This window comes from Leuciscus leuciscus (assembly GCF_965113295.1).
Source record: "Leuciscus leuciscus genome assembly, chromosome: 2".
Lineage (NCBI taxonomy): Eukaryota > Metazoa > Chordata > Actinopteri > Cypriniformes > Leuciscidae > Leuciscus > Leuciscus leuciscus.
In genome coordinates this window covers 18,675,049-18,693,987 of record NC_138726.1, presented here as the reverse complement: position 1 = coordinate 18,693,987, position 18,939 = coordinate 18,675,049, and positions in this window count along the sequence as shown.

The window sequence follows — 18,939 nt, the reverse complement described above, 5'->3', positions numbered from 1 at the left end:
TTCCAAAACGTCATTTCAGAGTTAGTAACGGAGGTTTGAGCCACTAATGCTGGGGACACACGACTCGCTGACACATTCTCTGACTGTTTTCATCGACTGCAGCAGATTTTAAACACCGACTTTGAACACAGACTGAACACGCGTTTGGGCATGATCAGTCATAAGTATCAAATTACATTCATAACCGGCCTTAAAGTGTGTTCCCGGCTTTATGCAGTTATTAATGCAGTTATTAGAGAGAGATGTTGCAATAATGAGACAGAAAAGCATGTGCGTCAATATTATTATTTATTAATTAATTCAATTCGTTTGAATTAATTCGTTAATTCTTTTTTTAAAATTTATTATTGACAGATGACAGTAGACTAGCCAAATAAATGAAACCCAAAGCCCTTTTAACAAGTAGGCCTATCAATAATTATTTATTTGTTAAATTATCTGCAATAAAAATCCGTGCTGCAGGACTATCCATTTATTTAGCCTGTATTCAGTTTAATTTTCTATTGATTATAGATAGGACTTTATAGTTTATTTATTCAAATTAAACTGCATGTTTCTATTGATTGTGAAGCTAGACGTTGAAAATTGCAGATCAAGCGCACGGGGCGAAATGCTTTTTCTTGTTATGAATTGTATCCTATTTTCCGTTATTACAGTTGACTACGCGAAGTGATATGGAACTGTAATGCGGTCAAGACCTGCCTGGAACTACTTTAGCCGTGCGTTTCCCTGAAAATAATGCACACCTTAGAACGTTCGTCAACCAATCAGATTCAAGCATTCAACGGCCCTGTAGTATAAAATGCGTTAACACTCAGTGTCAGTTTTAAAAATACCGTTATGGTTTGGTGTTACCTACCCAGAGCAGATGCTAGCTAGCAGTCAATAGGAGCCTCCTAGTAATGAGCGGTCAGGCAATTTACTCACGTGAATGTATTTTGTCTGTAGTGTACGCCAGCGACACCATGATTTACTGACTTAAGCAATCTAAAATTGTTTTAGCCAAATAACAGGTCTGGATATGTGAGTCCAATTTTTTTTTACCTACATTACGACAACAAAAGCACTTGAACACAACACACTGGTAAATACCAGTTCACGAGTGGAAAATATCATCTTTTCCATAGCACGTGAAGGCACCATCAGTGTGATATTGAACGACTCTGGAAGGATCGGATGGTGCTTCACTTACAAGTCGCCGTGTTTGCCCTTTCTTCCGTCTTTTGCTCAAACTATCTATTCTCAATTTGTGAACTTGTATAAATTCTAATTCGACAGTGGGACCGTTCCCATCTGTTGGAGGACAACATCAGCTGATCAAAGCACGCGTTGAAGATACAGCCGTCAGGATTCCTCTCACTGGTATCGTGTTCCTCGATTGGTGGACTGAGGACGGGGGGTAACTGTATAGGGACGAAAGTCTTTTGTGTCACCCTTATACTATATATATGTATATTATTAGGAGTGTGTCGATTTGTTTGTATTTTGTATTTATTTGTTTATTTTCTTTATTTTTGTTGAATTGATTTTCTTTTGTTTGTGATTTTGGGTTTATTTGTTGGTCAAGAAGAAGGTGTGGGACCTATTACCGCCCACTATTGTACTGACCACGGTCCATCAGCAGGTTAGCTGGTGTTATTAAGAGACCAGACAGACCCATTTCCTTTTGGCTGTGTGTTTATATGCTCCAGTGATAGTTCCATGTGAAAAGTGTATGTGTTTTATATTGATTGAATTTGTCTTTTCCCTTCAGAATCTGGGGTACCTGTGGTTCCTGAAGTCTTCTGGGTGTGGTGGTGGTTTGACTGACAGTCTGCAGTGTTCACAACGGGTGGAGTGTTGTGAGAGAGCACGAGTGGTTGCAGTGTGGATCTGATAGCCAGGACAAATTCCCCAGGTTCTGAAGTGGTTAGTGTGTGTGTGTGTGCGCGTGTGTGATGCTTGATGTGTTTGATCTTAGGATTCATTATTAAAGATTGTGTGTATTTTATCAAATGGTGTCTTCTGAATAAAATAGTTTTGTACTATTATCATGTCTGTTATCTGACTCAGCCACTACGTATCTGCGTGTTCTGTGTAACTGTATTAGTTGTGGGTTCCCGGATTATATCCGGGTGGCGTAGTCGGAATTAATTTATATTAAAAAGAAATCACCAACTGCCACATAGACATTGAAAATAAGCGACTTTAAGATGTACACTGTAAAAATGAAAGGATCCTGGAGGAACCTTTTGGGGTTCTTCACTTTGCCACACCGGCAGAACCCTTTATATAACCTCTAGGCACCCTTTCAAAAGGGGCAGTTCTCTGAGAAACCTTAAAGGCTTCTTGAGGAACCCTTTTATTAAGAATGATCAGGAACTACCTTTGGTGCTTCAAGGCACCATTTCCCAATTTGAACTCTATTTCTTGCCCTCTCCCTCTCCCTCCCTCTCCCTCCCTCTCCCTCTCCCTTTTGTTTAAAAATAAACATAATTAATTTATTTATTTACATTTATTATTTGTTTTATAAACAAAATGATAAACTGAAACCAAATACAAACATTGTTTATTGATAAACAACAACCATAAAAATAAAAAGTTCAAGAAATAATCACCTTACAGTCAATAAGTAAATTCATTCAGAATAGTCAATACTACAGTGGCCGAGAGGTGCAAAACAAATCACAATTACAAAAACAAAATAACATCCAAAAACAAAACAACAAATTATAAACACAATGGCAAGTCTAAAATCAAAACAATTCAGAAAACAAAATAACAATTCAGAAAACGCAACGACAATTTAGAAAACAAAATAACAATTCAGAAAAAAACACAACGACAATTCAGAAAACACAACAATTCAGAAAAAACGGAAAAGGTAGGTATATTTTGAGAATGACGTCCTTATCGCTGAATGGACGAGACACCTGTCAATCAAGCGATACTGGAAGTACCGAGGGTAGAACACAAATCGTACCCATCAACGTGCCAAACATAGTTCGGTCCAGAGCCCGTCTACGGAGAGCCTTGGCACTTCCTATTAGCCCCATTGTATCGATCTTGGTTGCAGTTCCATTAGAGTTCCACTGGAGGTGATCGCGGGCGAGTGCAGACTGAATTGGGAGTCTATGGGGCTAGACGGCTAAATGTGTCTCTTTCACCCGATTGCCGTTGAGAAATCTCAAATTTTATTGTAGGTTTTGCCAGTTCAACATGGGTTATAGGTCGAAAATTGAATGAACGAGTACTTATGTCCTTTCGATTTCTTACAGGTTGAGTTGTTGTTGCCCATAACACGCTAGCATTCTGCTAATGAACGCTGATTGGTCAGTGAAGGACTGATTACGACCAGAGATACCGCTTGATGGCATCGTGGCATCCGAAGCAGGACCAGAAACAAACAAAACAAAAACTCATCTAGCACGTGTATTTACCTGTGTCAGCTGTGTTGTCGATGCCTCGAGAGAAAAGAAAGTGCAGAGCGCGAAAGCACCAACGCGACTGAAGGATTGCCGTAAAGCAGTATCTCTGGTCATACGATGTGTATGACGTCATTGACACTTTAAAAGACTTTTTAAAGCAAATAAGTGACTCTAAAAAATCTAATACCCAGCAATGTGTAATTTCTTTGCATCTCCTTTCGAATACAACATTCAAATTACTAGACAAAAAATTATATCCTGAGAAAAGTGGATTTTGATGGGTATAGCGCCATAGACCTCCATTCATTCTGCACTCGCCTGCGAGCGCCCCCGCATGGACAGAGACGTGTTACTGCAGCCAGTCCAGAAACCGGAAGTAAGCAGAGAGTGCCAATTCTCTTCCTATTAGACATTCTCTGGTTCGGTCCCATGGAGTGATGGCTACGCCTAACGAATCCACGACGTGTCCTTGTTCTGTCCCTGGTGGGCTGAGTTCTTGCAGACATGACTCGATATGTCATCACGTTTAACACGCAACTTCTGCAGAAGTACTAACCACATTGTCTGGTAGCCGAACAACTGTCCTGGTCGACGCAGCTTTTAATGTCGTGGTATGTCGAAAAATGAAATAAAAGAGAGCATTGCAGTGATGGCTTCTTTGTTGGTGTATTTACTCAGAATGAAGCATAAGAGAATATGCATAACAAAAGCTCAAAACATACATTCTCAACATGTATAACACTTTTTTTTACAGTAATGACTCGTTGTAGATGTGACTTTAAACATTCCATCACACTAGAAGGAAAAATATGTTCAACAAGCTATTTAACACTCTCTCTGTGCAGTTCTCATGCTCTAGCTAGCCCCAAAATGACGCGTGGCATTTACAGCTGGTAGTAACACTCTAATCTCATGCTTTTTACAAACAAAATAAGACTGAAACAACATCATGTACTCTCAAATAACATCGACATAATGACCAGCTAATCGCGAAACACTCATGCTAACCATGTGCTCAGGCATACTAAACTCATGACACACTATTAATATAGTAAATATTATGTGGTATGTTCGCCAGCATGTCCACAATCACGGCACATGAATGTCCTTCTTCAAAGTAATGTGTTCTATTTTCGCATAGCAAAACAAAGTTGATCACAAATTTCTTGATCGACAGGTGTCTCGTCCAATCAGTGATAAGGATGTCATTCTCAAAATATACCTACCTTTTCCGTTTTCTATGAATTGTCGTTGTGTTTTCTGAATTGTCGTTGTGTTTTCTGAATTGTTATTTTGTTTTCTGAATTGTTATTTTGTTTTCTGAATTGTTTTCTTTTCTAAATTGTCGTTGTGTTTTCTGAATTGTTATTTTGTTTTCTGAATTGTTATTTTGTTTTCTGAATTGTTATTTTGTTTTTGTAATTGTGATTTGTTTTGCACCTCTCGGCCACCGTACAATACTGTACATCAACATCTAATTCATGAAGCACATGTATAGTGTTAATATTGTTATACATTAAGAGTTTAAATCTTGACAAAACTGTAAAAGATAAATATGACTCAAATATCTTATAACTTTAAAATATATTTCAGGTTCCTCAAAAACAGTACAATTCAAATGTACTACAATTCAATACAATGCAGTCAATGGTAACATTTTCACTCTGGGAATATTCACACAGGACAATTAAGTAATTGATAAGCCTCAACACAACTGTAGGTAGCTTGATGCTCTCCTTCTGAATGCCCAACAGATACTGCAGAAAAGTCTGTGTACTTTTATTTGGTTTCCTGTACTAAATGATGAACAGAAAGTAGGCACCCATAGTAAGGCCTACACCCATTGTTATGTCATCAGGCTCATCAGCAAGCAGTTCTTCGCCATCAAGAAAAAAACGCAATGCTGCTTTCACCAAATGGGTCTCCTGTAATCACCATAGTTCTGTGGAGGCTGTTGGTTGAAAAAATAAAAGGGGGGATAAGATACATTTTTATTACAAAACATTTACATTAATTAATTTTCCACAAACATTTATTCAAAGTGTCTTAAAAATTAGAAACATAAAATGCAACTGGTCACAGAGCTAACAATATACATAATATACAATGTCATTGTATTGTTGTAGTAGTGCCTTTTATGGTTGTGGAGCAGTTAAATGCACAAAATCAGTAGCAATAACTGGCATAATACTGGCAAAACTTTAAGCTGATTATTTTAATTGTTTTTAAGCTTTTATTTAAAAGCTTACTGATGTTTACTCTGCAACACTGCTCCATAAAATAAATGTGATTTCTCCAATAACTTTTGGTTAGAATTATTACAATACGTACAATATATATGATCAGTATAAGCACAATGTATTTTAACAATACATATAAAAATATGAAAAATATAGTTATAGAATACACCCTTTATCATATATAGTAGTTGCTGTGCACAAAAAAATTGTTACTGAACAAATTACTTGTTGAATAGATGATTATGCTGAGTGTGATAAGGTTCACAAACACATAAAAACTAAAAGGGTGAATTCACATTGATTAGGACACTTTTTTTGCCATTGAGATAACTAGGAAAAAGGGTCCCAATCAACCCTACAAAAGATAGTTTACTAATATAAACTTTCCTTGCTTTTTTTTTTATTGCTAATGAAAGCAATAAAGAATATAGCTGCAAGCAGCAATCACCGGGGCCAAGCGCAAAGAAGACGACAAGACAAGCCAACATGGCTGGGAGTGTCAGACCAACTGCAGCAAGGAGCAATTGAAGACATTTAAAGATGAATTTAGGCACAATGGCTGAAAAATCACATACATTAACTAAAAATGTGATTTAATGGATTATCACTTTCAAACAATAGGTGGCGTAGTTACAAAGTTACATAGTTGTGATGTGGTCAGAGTGAAGTGACAATGACACATACAACGTTTGGTGTCAATATGTCAAGGCATTGCAGATATAAAGCCTGAATAGTCATTTTGGCATCGTGCCTCAACTTTGCTGCTGTGGTATACAAAAACGGTTTCATCTATCGACACGAAATACATAACTTTTACTCGGCACGGTCTGGAGATGACACGATCCGATTTTGGTGAAAATCGGACATTTGGTCTAGGAGAAGTTTGAAAAAGTAGGTTTTAAAAGAAAATAAAGATGGCTGACAGGAAGTTTGGCTCACTATGGCAAAATTGGTATCTATGTTTTCAGCATAACCCAAGGAATCTATTAAGATCAGTGTCATTACAATAGGCAACAAGTTATTAGCAATTTTGTCAATTTTAATTATAACTTTTGACCAAAAGGTGGCGCTGTCTCGTAATCTTTTGAGTACCTTCAGGGCCTTGTACTGATTACCCATACTGAGTTTCGTAACGATACGTTCATGCGTTCATAAAATACAGCATTTTAGCACATAATTCAAAATAGCCGACAGCCAAAATAGCATTAACATGAGTGAAACTTTGGACAGTTGGTGGCGCTAGAGGGATTGAGTTGGAGACTCCAAATTTGCTATGGTGACAGTTCAGACTGTCCTCTATCAGTGTGCCAAATGTCATAACTTCTTTGGGCTGCCATAGACGCCCAGTCGGAAGAAAAAGAAGAATTATTTTTGGTACGCCAACAGTTTTTGTACTGATGACCCATACTGAGTTTCGTAACGATACGTTCTTACGTTCATAAAATACACCATTTAAGCACATAATTCAAAATGGCCGACAGCCAAAATGGCTGATCTGGGAAAATGGGATATCAGTCGACTCAGCATGACACTCTGAATCTAACGAGACCACTTTTCTGATTTTTGGACAAACAGTTCAGAAGTTATAAGCAAAAACAGACATTTCTCATATCTCCGGACCAGTAGGTGGCGCTGTGCCGAAACGCAGCATGTAGCCTCAGGTCATGCTTGTGATGACATGGATCAAGTTTGGTCTGAATACGATAAAGCGTTGCGGAGATACAGCGATACGTCTGTTTTCGCAAACACTACGTATAATTATTTTGCACAGTATTCGTGAACGGTTTGACGAATCTACATGAATTCCATAACTTTTTGTCGGCATGGTCTGGAGATGATCTGGTTAAATTTTGGTGAAAATCGGAGCATCGGCCTAGGAGGAGTTCGAAAAAGTAGGTTTTTCAGATCATTCAAAATGGCGGACAAATTTACATAACGGAAGATGATGTGCTAGGGTCCAATCGAATCATCATGAGCTCTCATTTTGTTGATAGGCCTTACGGTTCAAAAGTTATTAGCATAAACTTGTGTGCAACTTTGGACAGTTGGTGGCGCTAGAGGAATTGGTTTGGAGACTCCAAATTTGCTATGGTGACTGTTCAGACTGTCCTCTATCAGTGTGCCAAATTGCACAACTTTCCCGCAAGCGGTTCTATGGGCTGCCATAGCAGCCCAGTCGGAAGAAAAAGAAGAATTATTTTTGGTACGCCAAGAGATACAATAGGTGCCTACGCACATTCTGTGCTTGGCCCCTAAATATTCACCTTTGTGTGCTTCTTCAGCATGTGATTTAAGTGCAGTGGTGTATATAGCCACCTTATATAGGTGTATATAGGTCCTTAGCCACACCTCTTCTTTGTGCCTCAGTCAGTATTTTCTCTGCAGTGGTCCCAAATTCAGTCAAAATTCTTCTGTCCACATCAATATCATATGTTGTTTTCATTTCTGAAAAAAATCTGATTTGGCGAAGATCTCTTTAGGAATGAAATTACCATAGATATTAATGTCACTTGAAATACTTTTTGAAATACTTTTTGAAGCACATTATTGTTTGTATTTAAATAAAATATGTCAATCTTACAATTGCAGGTAAGTGCAATGCAGGGTACTGAATCAGTTTTTCGTGAGTGGCTCTTTTATGAAGGCATCGCTCTCTCTCTCTCGGTTCTCTTCATTTTATCCTTCAGCACGGAGATGTTAGGTTTCTTTTTCTCACATTCTGTCTTCATCTTGCTTATGTGCTGTCTTATACTAAATTCATCCTCTGTAGTCATCTGAGTAATGGAAAAAACAATAGTTGTAATAGTTTAAAGTCAACAGTGACCAAAAGAGCAACACTCTCGTGATGTATGTTTAATACACTTGCGTTTAAATGTTCTGCAGAGTGCATCATTCCAGTTTTGAAAACCGGAATGATGCACTTAGAATTATTACCGGAATGAGAACATTTAAACGCAAGTGTATTTAACGTACACCAGCGATTGAAGCTGGATCATTTTCATTTTCAGCCAGGCTTTTTTTTGTGTGCCTTTTCTGATGTATTGTCCTGGCACATTAATTAAATTCAGATCTACAAGAGGTTTCCGTTCCTTCTTGAATTTTTTTCTCAGCATTCCATGCCAGGATTCCTGCAAACAAGTACAAACAATTTAATAGTAGTACTACTATTTAATGGGTTAGTTTACACACAAATGAAACTTCTGACATTATTTACAAATTTTCTTGTTATCTTTCACTTCCACTGCATCTTTTATCCATAAGCGAATGGTGATTTTGGCTCTAAATTCTGCTTTTGTCATTGACTTCAATCATGAACCATTTAAATAACAGAAACTATTGAAATAATGTTCAAACTAATGTAGAATTAATACTACTGATTCACTGCTTCAAGACAAAACATGGGGACATGCTATTTATTTCATGAATTCCATCAAAGGTGGAATGGACTTAAGCACAAACTTAGTACAGTGATACAATAACATTTTTATCATAAAAAAAACATCTTACATGTCCAATGCCTGTTTGGTCCCTCAAGTTTGGATACATCTCAATAAGTGCAGTACACATTTCTTTATACTGCTGCTGTGTAGGATACCTTAGGCAAAATTATACATTTGCGGTTATAAAATAAATGCAGTGTCATTGTGTACATTGAATAGCAGATCAACTAATATTTACACAGATATCTATTAAAAATGTAAACATGTTATGTTTCCTATTAGTAATAATATATGTGTGACTTACCAAGTTGGTGCATATATAGTCAAACAACACCTGCACAATCTGCAATCTCCATTTATAACGGAATGTTGGCTGGTGCAATTCAGCCATGTTGTTTTCCATTTTTTGTTTCAACAGAGCTGGAAAATCTAGTAATTTGAAAATTGTTGGCCAAGTTTGTCCTGAATTTGTCTCATGAACTATTTTAGATGATGGTCCATTTCCACCTGATGAAGTGAGCACTAAGCTACAGGGCAAAATAACCATTATCATCATGATTATCGTTATTTCTTAATATATTTCAAAATGTTAAATTGGATTGATGCTGAACTAAAGTTGAGAAAAACAGAAAACTTAAGATTTTAATTAAATTGACTTACTCATGATTCTTGTCCATACTCTTGACAATATTCAGGTTGTCCATCATTCGATTGAATTTAATTATTTGTTATATTATTGGCACCAATTGCTCCACCATCCTCTCATTTAGTGCCAATAATGTATCTCCATCTATTTGGTGTTCTAAACGAGAGAATACTAAATTGTTATATCAAGAAAATAAATAATTAACATTTTTAACTTTTTGAGATGAAAATGGAAATGTGGAAAAATGGAGGGGGAAAAAATATATTACCAAGAGGGACTGACTGTAATCCAGTGTCTAAGTGTTATTGATATCTGCCCATCTGACTTCCTGTAACCATCAAGGCAGTGGTAGACAATCTCCACGCCAGGTTTCACAACAGTCCATTGATGCTTCTCCTCAACAACATATGAGCTGAAATGATTGTTGAAGTAGAAAGGAATGAACATTTTCCCACACAGAAGCCAAGTCTGATTGACACAGTATATTCCCTGGATCTCCACTGGTTTCTCCTCTGCATGCACTGTGTTTTATACAAGGTAAGATTATATTGCCAGCTGTGATAAGCATTTGTAATAGTGTTGCCATTGTCCTGAAATCCCTAGTCCACATTGTTGATAAATATTATTGGATTTGTATAAGCTAGCTGCACGTAGCCTAGGCAGCCTAAAAGTAGGCTACACTGACCGGAATAATAACAACAACGTAGGTTAACTTAATTATAAGTATGGACAGCAGTGGTTGTCTTCAACAGCAATCAGTTAGTTTAATCATACCGAATTCCATAATTTTCAGGACTCAAGATGTATGAACGTAAGAAAATGTTGTGCTTTTTAATGTTGAATTCATCAATCTGGTGCACTTTGAGAGTTCAAAATTAAAAGATCCAACCCATATTCTGTGTGCAAATTAAACAAAGAAAAATTCAAACCTTTTTTAGTAGGCTAACAGTGTCTGTCTACATTTACACTACTACATAATAATAGTTATAATATTAATCCCATGATAGTAATAGCCATATATTGTAAAACAAATGCACTGAAAAATAAAGGAAACTTTCATAATTAGTTGTACTAATTTATATACTTCACATTAAAGATGTGATTGGGATGTGTGCGACTTCCGGTTATGGCGGCCATGTAGGAAGACGTGTTTTTTTTGCTGCTCCGCTACTAAGTGTGGAAAAAGCTCTCCTGCTCACTTACAGTTTCAAATAGAAGAAGATTTTGAGGTGTGATGCCTAGCTCGGCAAAGTCACAGAAGGGGAAAGGTGGGACAACCAGACAGCCGAGCCTGTTTGAATGTAATCTTCGTGACGAAGCAACTAAGGTTAACCAGGCCATGACTACGCAAACTGACAATGAAAATGAACCAGGCACCAAAGCTGATCAAATACTGGCAAAGTTAGGCTCAATGGAAACAAGGTTCACCTCTAGGCTTGATAGTTTGGCAGCAACTCTACAAGATGTGAAAAAGGAGATTAGTGATTGCAGTGAACGCATGTCCCATGCGGAGGACCGCATTTCCACCGCAGAAGACGAGCTAATTAGCCTGCAAGCTAAAGTCAATACGCTACAAGCTAAGAACAAAACCATGGAGGATAAACTTATGGATTTAGAAGCCAGATCTCGTTTAAACAATCTACGGCTTGTGAACTTGCCAGAGGGCGCTGAAGGTGGGGACACATGTGCCTTTTTAGAGAAATGGATCCCCGAGGCGTTGGAAAAAGAGGGGCTACAGTCCTCTATTATTTTGGAAAGAGCACACAGAATTAGACCAAAGAACGACAACGCATCGCGCCCGAGGACCGTGATAATGAGGTTTCACAACTATAAGAACAAGCAGGCAGTTTTCACCGCTGCACGGGAGAAAAAGGAGGCTTATTACGAAGACCAACAGGTCCGTTTCTACCCAGATTTGGCTACGGGAATTGCCCAGCTGAGGAAGAAGTTCGACCCAGTTCGCGCGGAACTACGTAAACTGGGTATTCGCCATGGAGTGTCTCATCCCGCGACCCTGCTGGTGACTCACGAGGGCAAAACTCATTCTTTTAAAACCCCTGCTGAGGCACACGCTTTCCTCAGGAGAATCCAGAAACACTTACATGAAGAAGAGACAGAAACACAAGATGATAGAGCCATTTAATGTGGTATGTGATTTGTTGTAGGTAGGACACAAATAACCATGACAAGGTTTTTTATTATTTTTATTATTTTATTTCACTTAATGACTGACACGTAAGTATTTTGTACTAATGTTTGAAGCTATATATTTACAAAAGTGTATTATATAGCATGACTGTGTACTTCTATTCAACAGTGATCATAAGATGTCACATTATTATGAGACAAATTAAGGGGTTATTGTCATACAACAAACCGAGTGTTAATCGGAGTGAGCAGGAGTTATAAGTTAATATTTGTTAAAGTGTAGCAGCAGCAATAGTAATTGGAGTAGGTTGGAACAAGAGAGTGGTTTGACTGATCCTCACTGGTGTGGACCGGTCTTAGCAATAACGGGAGACCAACAGCAGGGGGGGGGGTTATGCTAGTTCAGAGTGTTGGATGTTTGTTCTAACATCCCAATTTGTTATGCCTATAACAAGGATAGTTTTACATTGCAAAGCAACCTAAATGTTATTTTTTTCACAAGTTTTGTCTCAAGAAGTGAATCTTAATTTTATTTCATGGAACTGCAGAGGTCTGCAACGTCTTCAAAAGATAAAACAGGTTATGAATAAACTGAAAGAAATGAATCCTAAAATTGTACTGTTGCAAGAAACGCATCTCATTGATGATAGTATAAAGGCGGCCGCACACCGGACGCGCAGCTCAGCGCCGCGTCGCGCCACGTCTAGGACAACTCTCACCTGAAAATCAGATAACATCAGCAATTTTCTGATTTCTGTAAATAAATATAAAACTAAATGTATATTGCAGCACAGAGTGAAGTCCGTATATACATTAACTACTATTTTAGACACATACATGTAAATTTAATATAAAACTACGTAAATGGCGCTCTGTGGCGCGGCAGGATTTTGAACACGGTCCTGAGCCGCCGCGGACAGACGCCGAAAGGCAGTGTGGAACACAGTGTGTGTACTCTCATAGAGAATAATGTGTTCGAATTTAAAAGACGTGGCGCTGCGCGTCCAGTGTGCGACCCCCTTTAGGGTGAGAAGGAGGTGGAAGGGCACTGTGTATGCGGCATCGTTTACATCTCAAGCTAGAGGGGTTATGACACTAATTCATGAGTCGGTTCCATTTAAAATAAAAAATATTATTAAAGATAAAAGGGGAAGATTTCTAATACTTCAAGGATCTTTGTTATCAGAAATGCAAAATATAACAAATGTTTATGGTCCTAATGTGGATGATAGCAATTTTTATAATGACCTATTTCTTACTCTCTCAACGCTTACAGGACTTCATATGATAGCCGGGGATTTTAATTGTACATTAAACCCAGAAATGGACAGATCAACTGGGGTTGACAATTCACATAACAACTGCAGGGCTACAATCCATAGGTTTATGAGAGATTTAAATTTATTAGATATATGGAGAGAGAGAAAAACGAATATTAGAGCTTATTCCTGTCATTCGGGTACTTTTAAGACATACTCTAGAATAGATTTCTTTCTTGTTTCTTCAGAATTACAGTCTAACATTTCTGACTGCTCTTATGATAATATTGTGATCTCGGATCATGCACCATGCTGTTTGGTCTACAGGGATGATAAATTATTAAGAGATCCACCCAGATGGCATTTCCAACATAAATGGTTACAAGATGAAGACTTGGTGAAATATTTAGAAAAACAGATAGATGAGTACTTTCAAATTAATACTACACAAACTACTGAATGCGTTAAATGGGAAGCTTTCAAGGCTTTCTTGAGAGGGCATATCATCAGTTATACAGGTTCCAAATCAAAAAAGACACAGGAAACTAGATTACAGTTGGAAAATAGAATAAGAGCCCTTCAAACGAAAGTAAATAATTCAGAAAATATTAATAATTCACAATTGGAGAAAGAATTATTATTATTGAGAGCTGAATATGATAAGCAGTCTGCTTTTAGAGCTGCCTCAAGTCTTCTACGCTTGAAACAGACATTTTACGAGCAGGGTGATAGGGCTGGCAAATTGTTGGCATGGCAAATAAAACAGCTTGAAACTAAATCGCTAATCACATCAATAATATCAAATGGGCAGACACTGTTGGATCCAATAGAAATTAATAATGCGTTTAAGGGCTATTATGAAGAATTGTATAAAGCACAAGCAACAATTGAACTTAACAATATAAGCATCTTTCTAAATAAAATACCCATTATTTCGGAGGATGATAGAGTTAATTTAAATTCAAAATTTACAATAGAAGAAATTGGACAAGCCATTGATAGCATGAAATCCGGAAAAAGAGCAGGGCCTGATGGCATTCCTATAGATCTGTATAAGAAATTTAAGAATAAACTTTTGGTACCTATATTGGACATGTTTGAAGAAATCTTTAAAGGGACTCTGTGTAGGAATTTCTCCCATCTAGTGGTGAAATTGTATTTAGCATTCAAATGAATAATGCTCTCCAGCGCCTCACTTTTTCAAATGCGCGTTGCATCTACGGTAGTGTTGAAGATTTTATTATTTAGAAAATAAGTAATTTAACTGTTTTTTGTACACTATTATTTCCTTTCTGTCTGTGTATGTCTTTGGGTGACTTTGGAACCTGAGAGCTGTGTGGTTACAGCAGAGAATTCTATTTCAGTACACTGTAAAAACAAACCTATAGAATCTACCCAATAAAATTGAGGTAACAATTTGCACTCACTTTGTTTGGGTAGATTTCATCCCATATTTTTGAATAGAGAGTACCTACATGTAATGGCTATGACATACTAAACAAAATTAGGTAAAGTCTACCTAATATTTCTCAATACATTACACAACTAATTACTAAGTAATAATTACTCTATTGTTAGCAGGCAAAAGTCCATCTATTTAATTTTTATTAATAATAATAAGTCAATAGAAATAATTAAAAATGACTTATTCAGAGATGGTTAAATTTACCTAAAAATGGCCAGACACAGGATATTTCATCTATATTACTTTTTTATTGACCAAAAAACAAACATTTCAAACTAACAAAGGAACTACAAAAGAGCCCTCTTACATTCATATAACATAAAACTTCTTCAAAACATTCAATTTAAAAATAATGGGAAGTCAGAATATACATTAAAAGCAACAGTCTTAAATCTCTCTCACATTTTGTTATTTCAAACAGATCTCATTTACCTTAATGGACTGACATGTAATATGGATACAAACAAACATTACATTTGTTATAAACTTAACACAAATTAATGTAGGTAAAAAAATAACCATTATTCAACATCCAATTTTAAGCGACATACAACTTCATTTCACTCACGTGATAACACTTTACAATAAGGTTTCATTAGTTAACATTAGTTAAATGGTTATTCACCCAAAACTTTAAATTCTGTCATCATTTAGGCTAATCACCCTCATGTCGTTCCAAACCCATAAGACTTACGTTCACAAATTAAGATCTTTTTGATGAAATCTGAGAGATTTCTGTCCCTCCATTTGCAGTCTACACAACTTTGAAGCTTCAAAAAGTTCATAAAGAGATCGTAAAACTAATCCTTATGAATTAAGTGGTTTAGCGCAAATGTTCTGAAGAAAGACAATCACTTTATATGATGAACAGATTAAATGTAGGCTTTTATTCACATATAAACATTCATCAACTCAGACATCAGTTGTGGTAAACAGAAGCTCAAACATGTTCCCTTGATGTGCGAGAACCAATGAGGTTCATTCTCGTGTTACGCAGCACATTTGAGCTTCAGCAAGAACCAATGAGCTTCTATTTGTCCGCTGAACAATGTTTATGTGAATAAAAGCCTAAATTGAATATGTTTATCATAAAAAGGGATCGTCTCTCTTCAGAAAATTTGAACTTAACCACTTAATTCATATGGATTTGTTTAACAATCTCTTCATGAACTTTTTGAAGAGTCAATGGGTTAGTTGTAGACTGTCAATGGAGGGAGAGAAATCTCTCAGATTTCATTAAAAATATCTTTATTTGTGTTCTGAAGATAAAAGAAGGTCTTACAGGTTTGAAACGACATGAAGGTGAGTAATTAATGACATAACTTAAATTTTTGGGTGAACTATAGGCTATCACTTTAACTACTTTGGATGAACAACACTTCTACAGCATTTATTAATCTTAGTTCATGTTAATTTCAGCATTTATCAATTAATTATTATAATAAAAAGTTGTTAACATTATAATGCACTGTGAACTATTTATGAACAATGAACGACTGTAAATCTTAGTAAAGATTAATATTGTATTGCTCATTAATAGTCCATCTTAATTAATGCATTAACTAATGTTAACAAATGAAACCTTATTGTTAAGTTTTACCACTTACGTTATAAAACTTCTTCAACACTTCCCATTCAAAATAAACGCCTTCATGTGATGAAACAGTCTGTGGCTGAACTTATAATATTCTTCTTGCACGGTCTTCAAATGTTTTCATAAAGATCTTTCTGTGGAAGAAAAAGAAAGTAAGAAATGTTTTAATTATAAATTTTTTATTATAGATTTAATCAAGACATAAATTAAAGCTGCCGTCGGCAACATTTTTTTTATCATATTCAGTGTAATCGACACTATAATCCGACAGAACAACATAAATAAGGTGGTTTTAGAAAAAAACCCGAGCTTCTAACTCCACCTGGAGCGTGTTATTTGTTTAGCAAAAATCCAGCGCTCCCGCTTCATCAGGTCCAATCAGCGCAGGGGGGTGTGAGATCTGACTGTCAATCACAGGTCGTGTACACGCCACAGATCCCCCCTCACTCGCGCACGTTAATATCACATGCACACGCCACGCCTGAAGTTCGCCTGGAGATTGCATGAAGCGTGATGGCGGAGAGAAAATCTACTAACAAGCTTCCAATTCCTCGGTTATTGCCATCTATGGATAGATTAGCCAGGGCAGCCTACCTCCAAGTCCATGGTGTTGATAGATGCTGAAGAGACGGACGCGTTCACAGAAAATCAGGTACACACGCACAGTGACGCACTGACGAGCACGACCTCGATGGGAGGGTGCTCGCTGGTAGTGGGGAGGGGCATGAGAGTTGTAAACATTCAAAATTTTGGCTAATCGACCCAATCTGCCAGACTTGCCGACGGCAGCTTTAACTGCATTTAGGCTTAAATCACTGTAAGCTGCATCTTGCTTAAAAAACAACAACACTGCTATTGCATGATGCATAATTACATCTGCATGATGCAAAATCAAAAGAGGAGAGCAGCAGTTAAAGCTAGGTGATATGCTAGCATTATATGTCAACAATTTTGTGTACGTTAAATGAGGATATGGATAACGAATTAATCACATCGCGAACCCAAGTGAAAACATGCACAAGTTGCCCAAATATATTAACATAACTAAGCTACCGTTTTTGACATACATTAAGATTTAGATTAAGATTAAGATTACTTTATGATTTGATCCCTTTTAACACAGAGATCATCATATAAATGCAAGGAAACCTTAAAAATAATTATCCAGCAAACCACAAACAGTTTTACTCTGCCTTGATCGCCTAACGTTACCCTGTCCTAAGGACGTCAACAGTCTCTTTCTGTCAAACACACAGATGCAATGTGCGCTGTGTCACATGTCTGTCCTGTCTTGTTTTGCACTTGGGTGTTGGTTATGTTAAGTCAGGTGCTCATGTTCATTGTTAGCCCCGCCCGTCTTGTTAGCTAGTTATTGGTTAATTTGCCCCACCTGTTGTGTTCGTTACCCTCCTTTGTTTGCTCCCCTATTTAGTCTCCTTGTGTCTGTAGTCTTGTGTGGTTACGTTGTCTATGTTTGGTGTTCTGTTTCCAGTCCCAGTTCTGTTTCAGAGTTTCTTGTATTTTTCCCCCTCGTGGGTATTTTTGTTATTGTGTTTTTTATTAAAGTTATTCTTGTTTTGGCTGCAATTGAGTCCTCGGTTTTGTTTGTATCTAACGTGACAGAACGTAACCACCTATGTCACATGTCTGTCCTGTCTTGTTTTGCACTTGGGTGTTGGTTATGTTAAGTCAGGTGCTCATGTTCATTGTTAGCCCCGCCCGTCTTGTTAGCTAGTTATTGGTTAATTTGCCCCACCTGTTGTGTTCGTTACCCTCCTTTGTTTGCTCCCCTATTTAGTCTCCTTGTGTCTGTAGTCTTGTGTGGTTACGTTGTCTATGTTTGGTGCTCTGTTTCCAGTGAGCCGGAGCCAGTGTCTGTTCCTGAGCCGGAGCCAGTGTCTGTTCCTGAGCCGGAGCCTGTGTCTGTTCCTGAGCCGGAGCCTGTGTCTGTTCCTGAGCCGGAGCCTGTGTCTGTTCCTGAGCCGGAGCCTGTGTCTGTTCCTGAGCCGGAGCCTGTGTCTGTTCCTGAGCCGGAGCCTGTGTCTGTTCCTGAGCCGGAGCCTGTGTCTGTTCCTGAGCCCTCAGTGACCGCGACACTGGTCATTATGGCCACAGCCATGTGGTGTGTGTGGGCTACGCACACACTTGGACCGGTGGTGTCTGTTCCAGAGCCGGGGCCAGTGTCTGTTCCTGAGCCGGGGCCAGTGTCTGTTCCTGAGCCGGAGCCAGTGTCTGTTCCTGAGCCGGAGCCAGTGTCTGTTCCTGAGCCGGAGCCAGTGTCTGTTCCTGAGCCGGAGCCAGTGTCTGTTCCTGAGCCGGAGCCAGTGTCTGTTCCTGAGCCGGAGCCAGTGTCTGTTCCTGAGCCGGAGCCAGTGTCTGTTCCTGAGCCGGAGCCAGTGTCTGTTCCTGAGCCGGGGCCAGTGTCTGTTCCTGAGCCGGGGCCAGTGTCTGTTCCTGAGCCGGGGCCAGTGTCTGTTCCTGAGCCGGAGCCAGTGTCTGTTCCTGAGCCGGAGCCAGTGTCTGTTCCTGAGCCGGAGCCTGTGTCTGTTCCTGAGCCCTCAGTGACCGCGACACTGGTCATTATGGCCACAGCCATGTGGTGTGTGTGGGCTACGCACACACTTGGACCGGTGGTGTCTGTTCCGCCGCCGTGGCCAGTGTCTGTTCCGCCGCCGTGGCCGCCCGAGGGGTCTCCGCCGCCGTGGCCGCCCGAGGGGTCTCCGCCGCCGTGGCCGCCCGA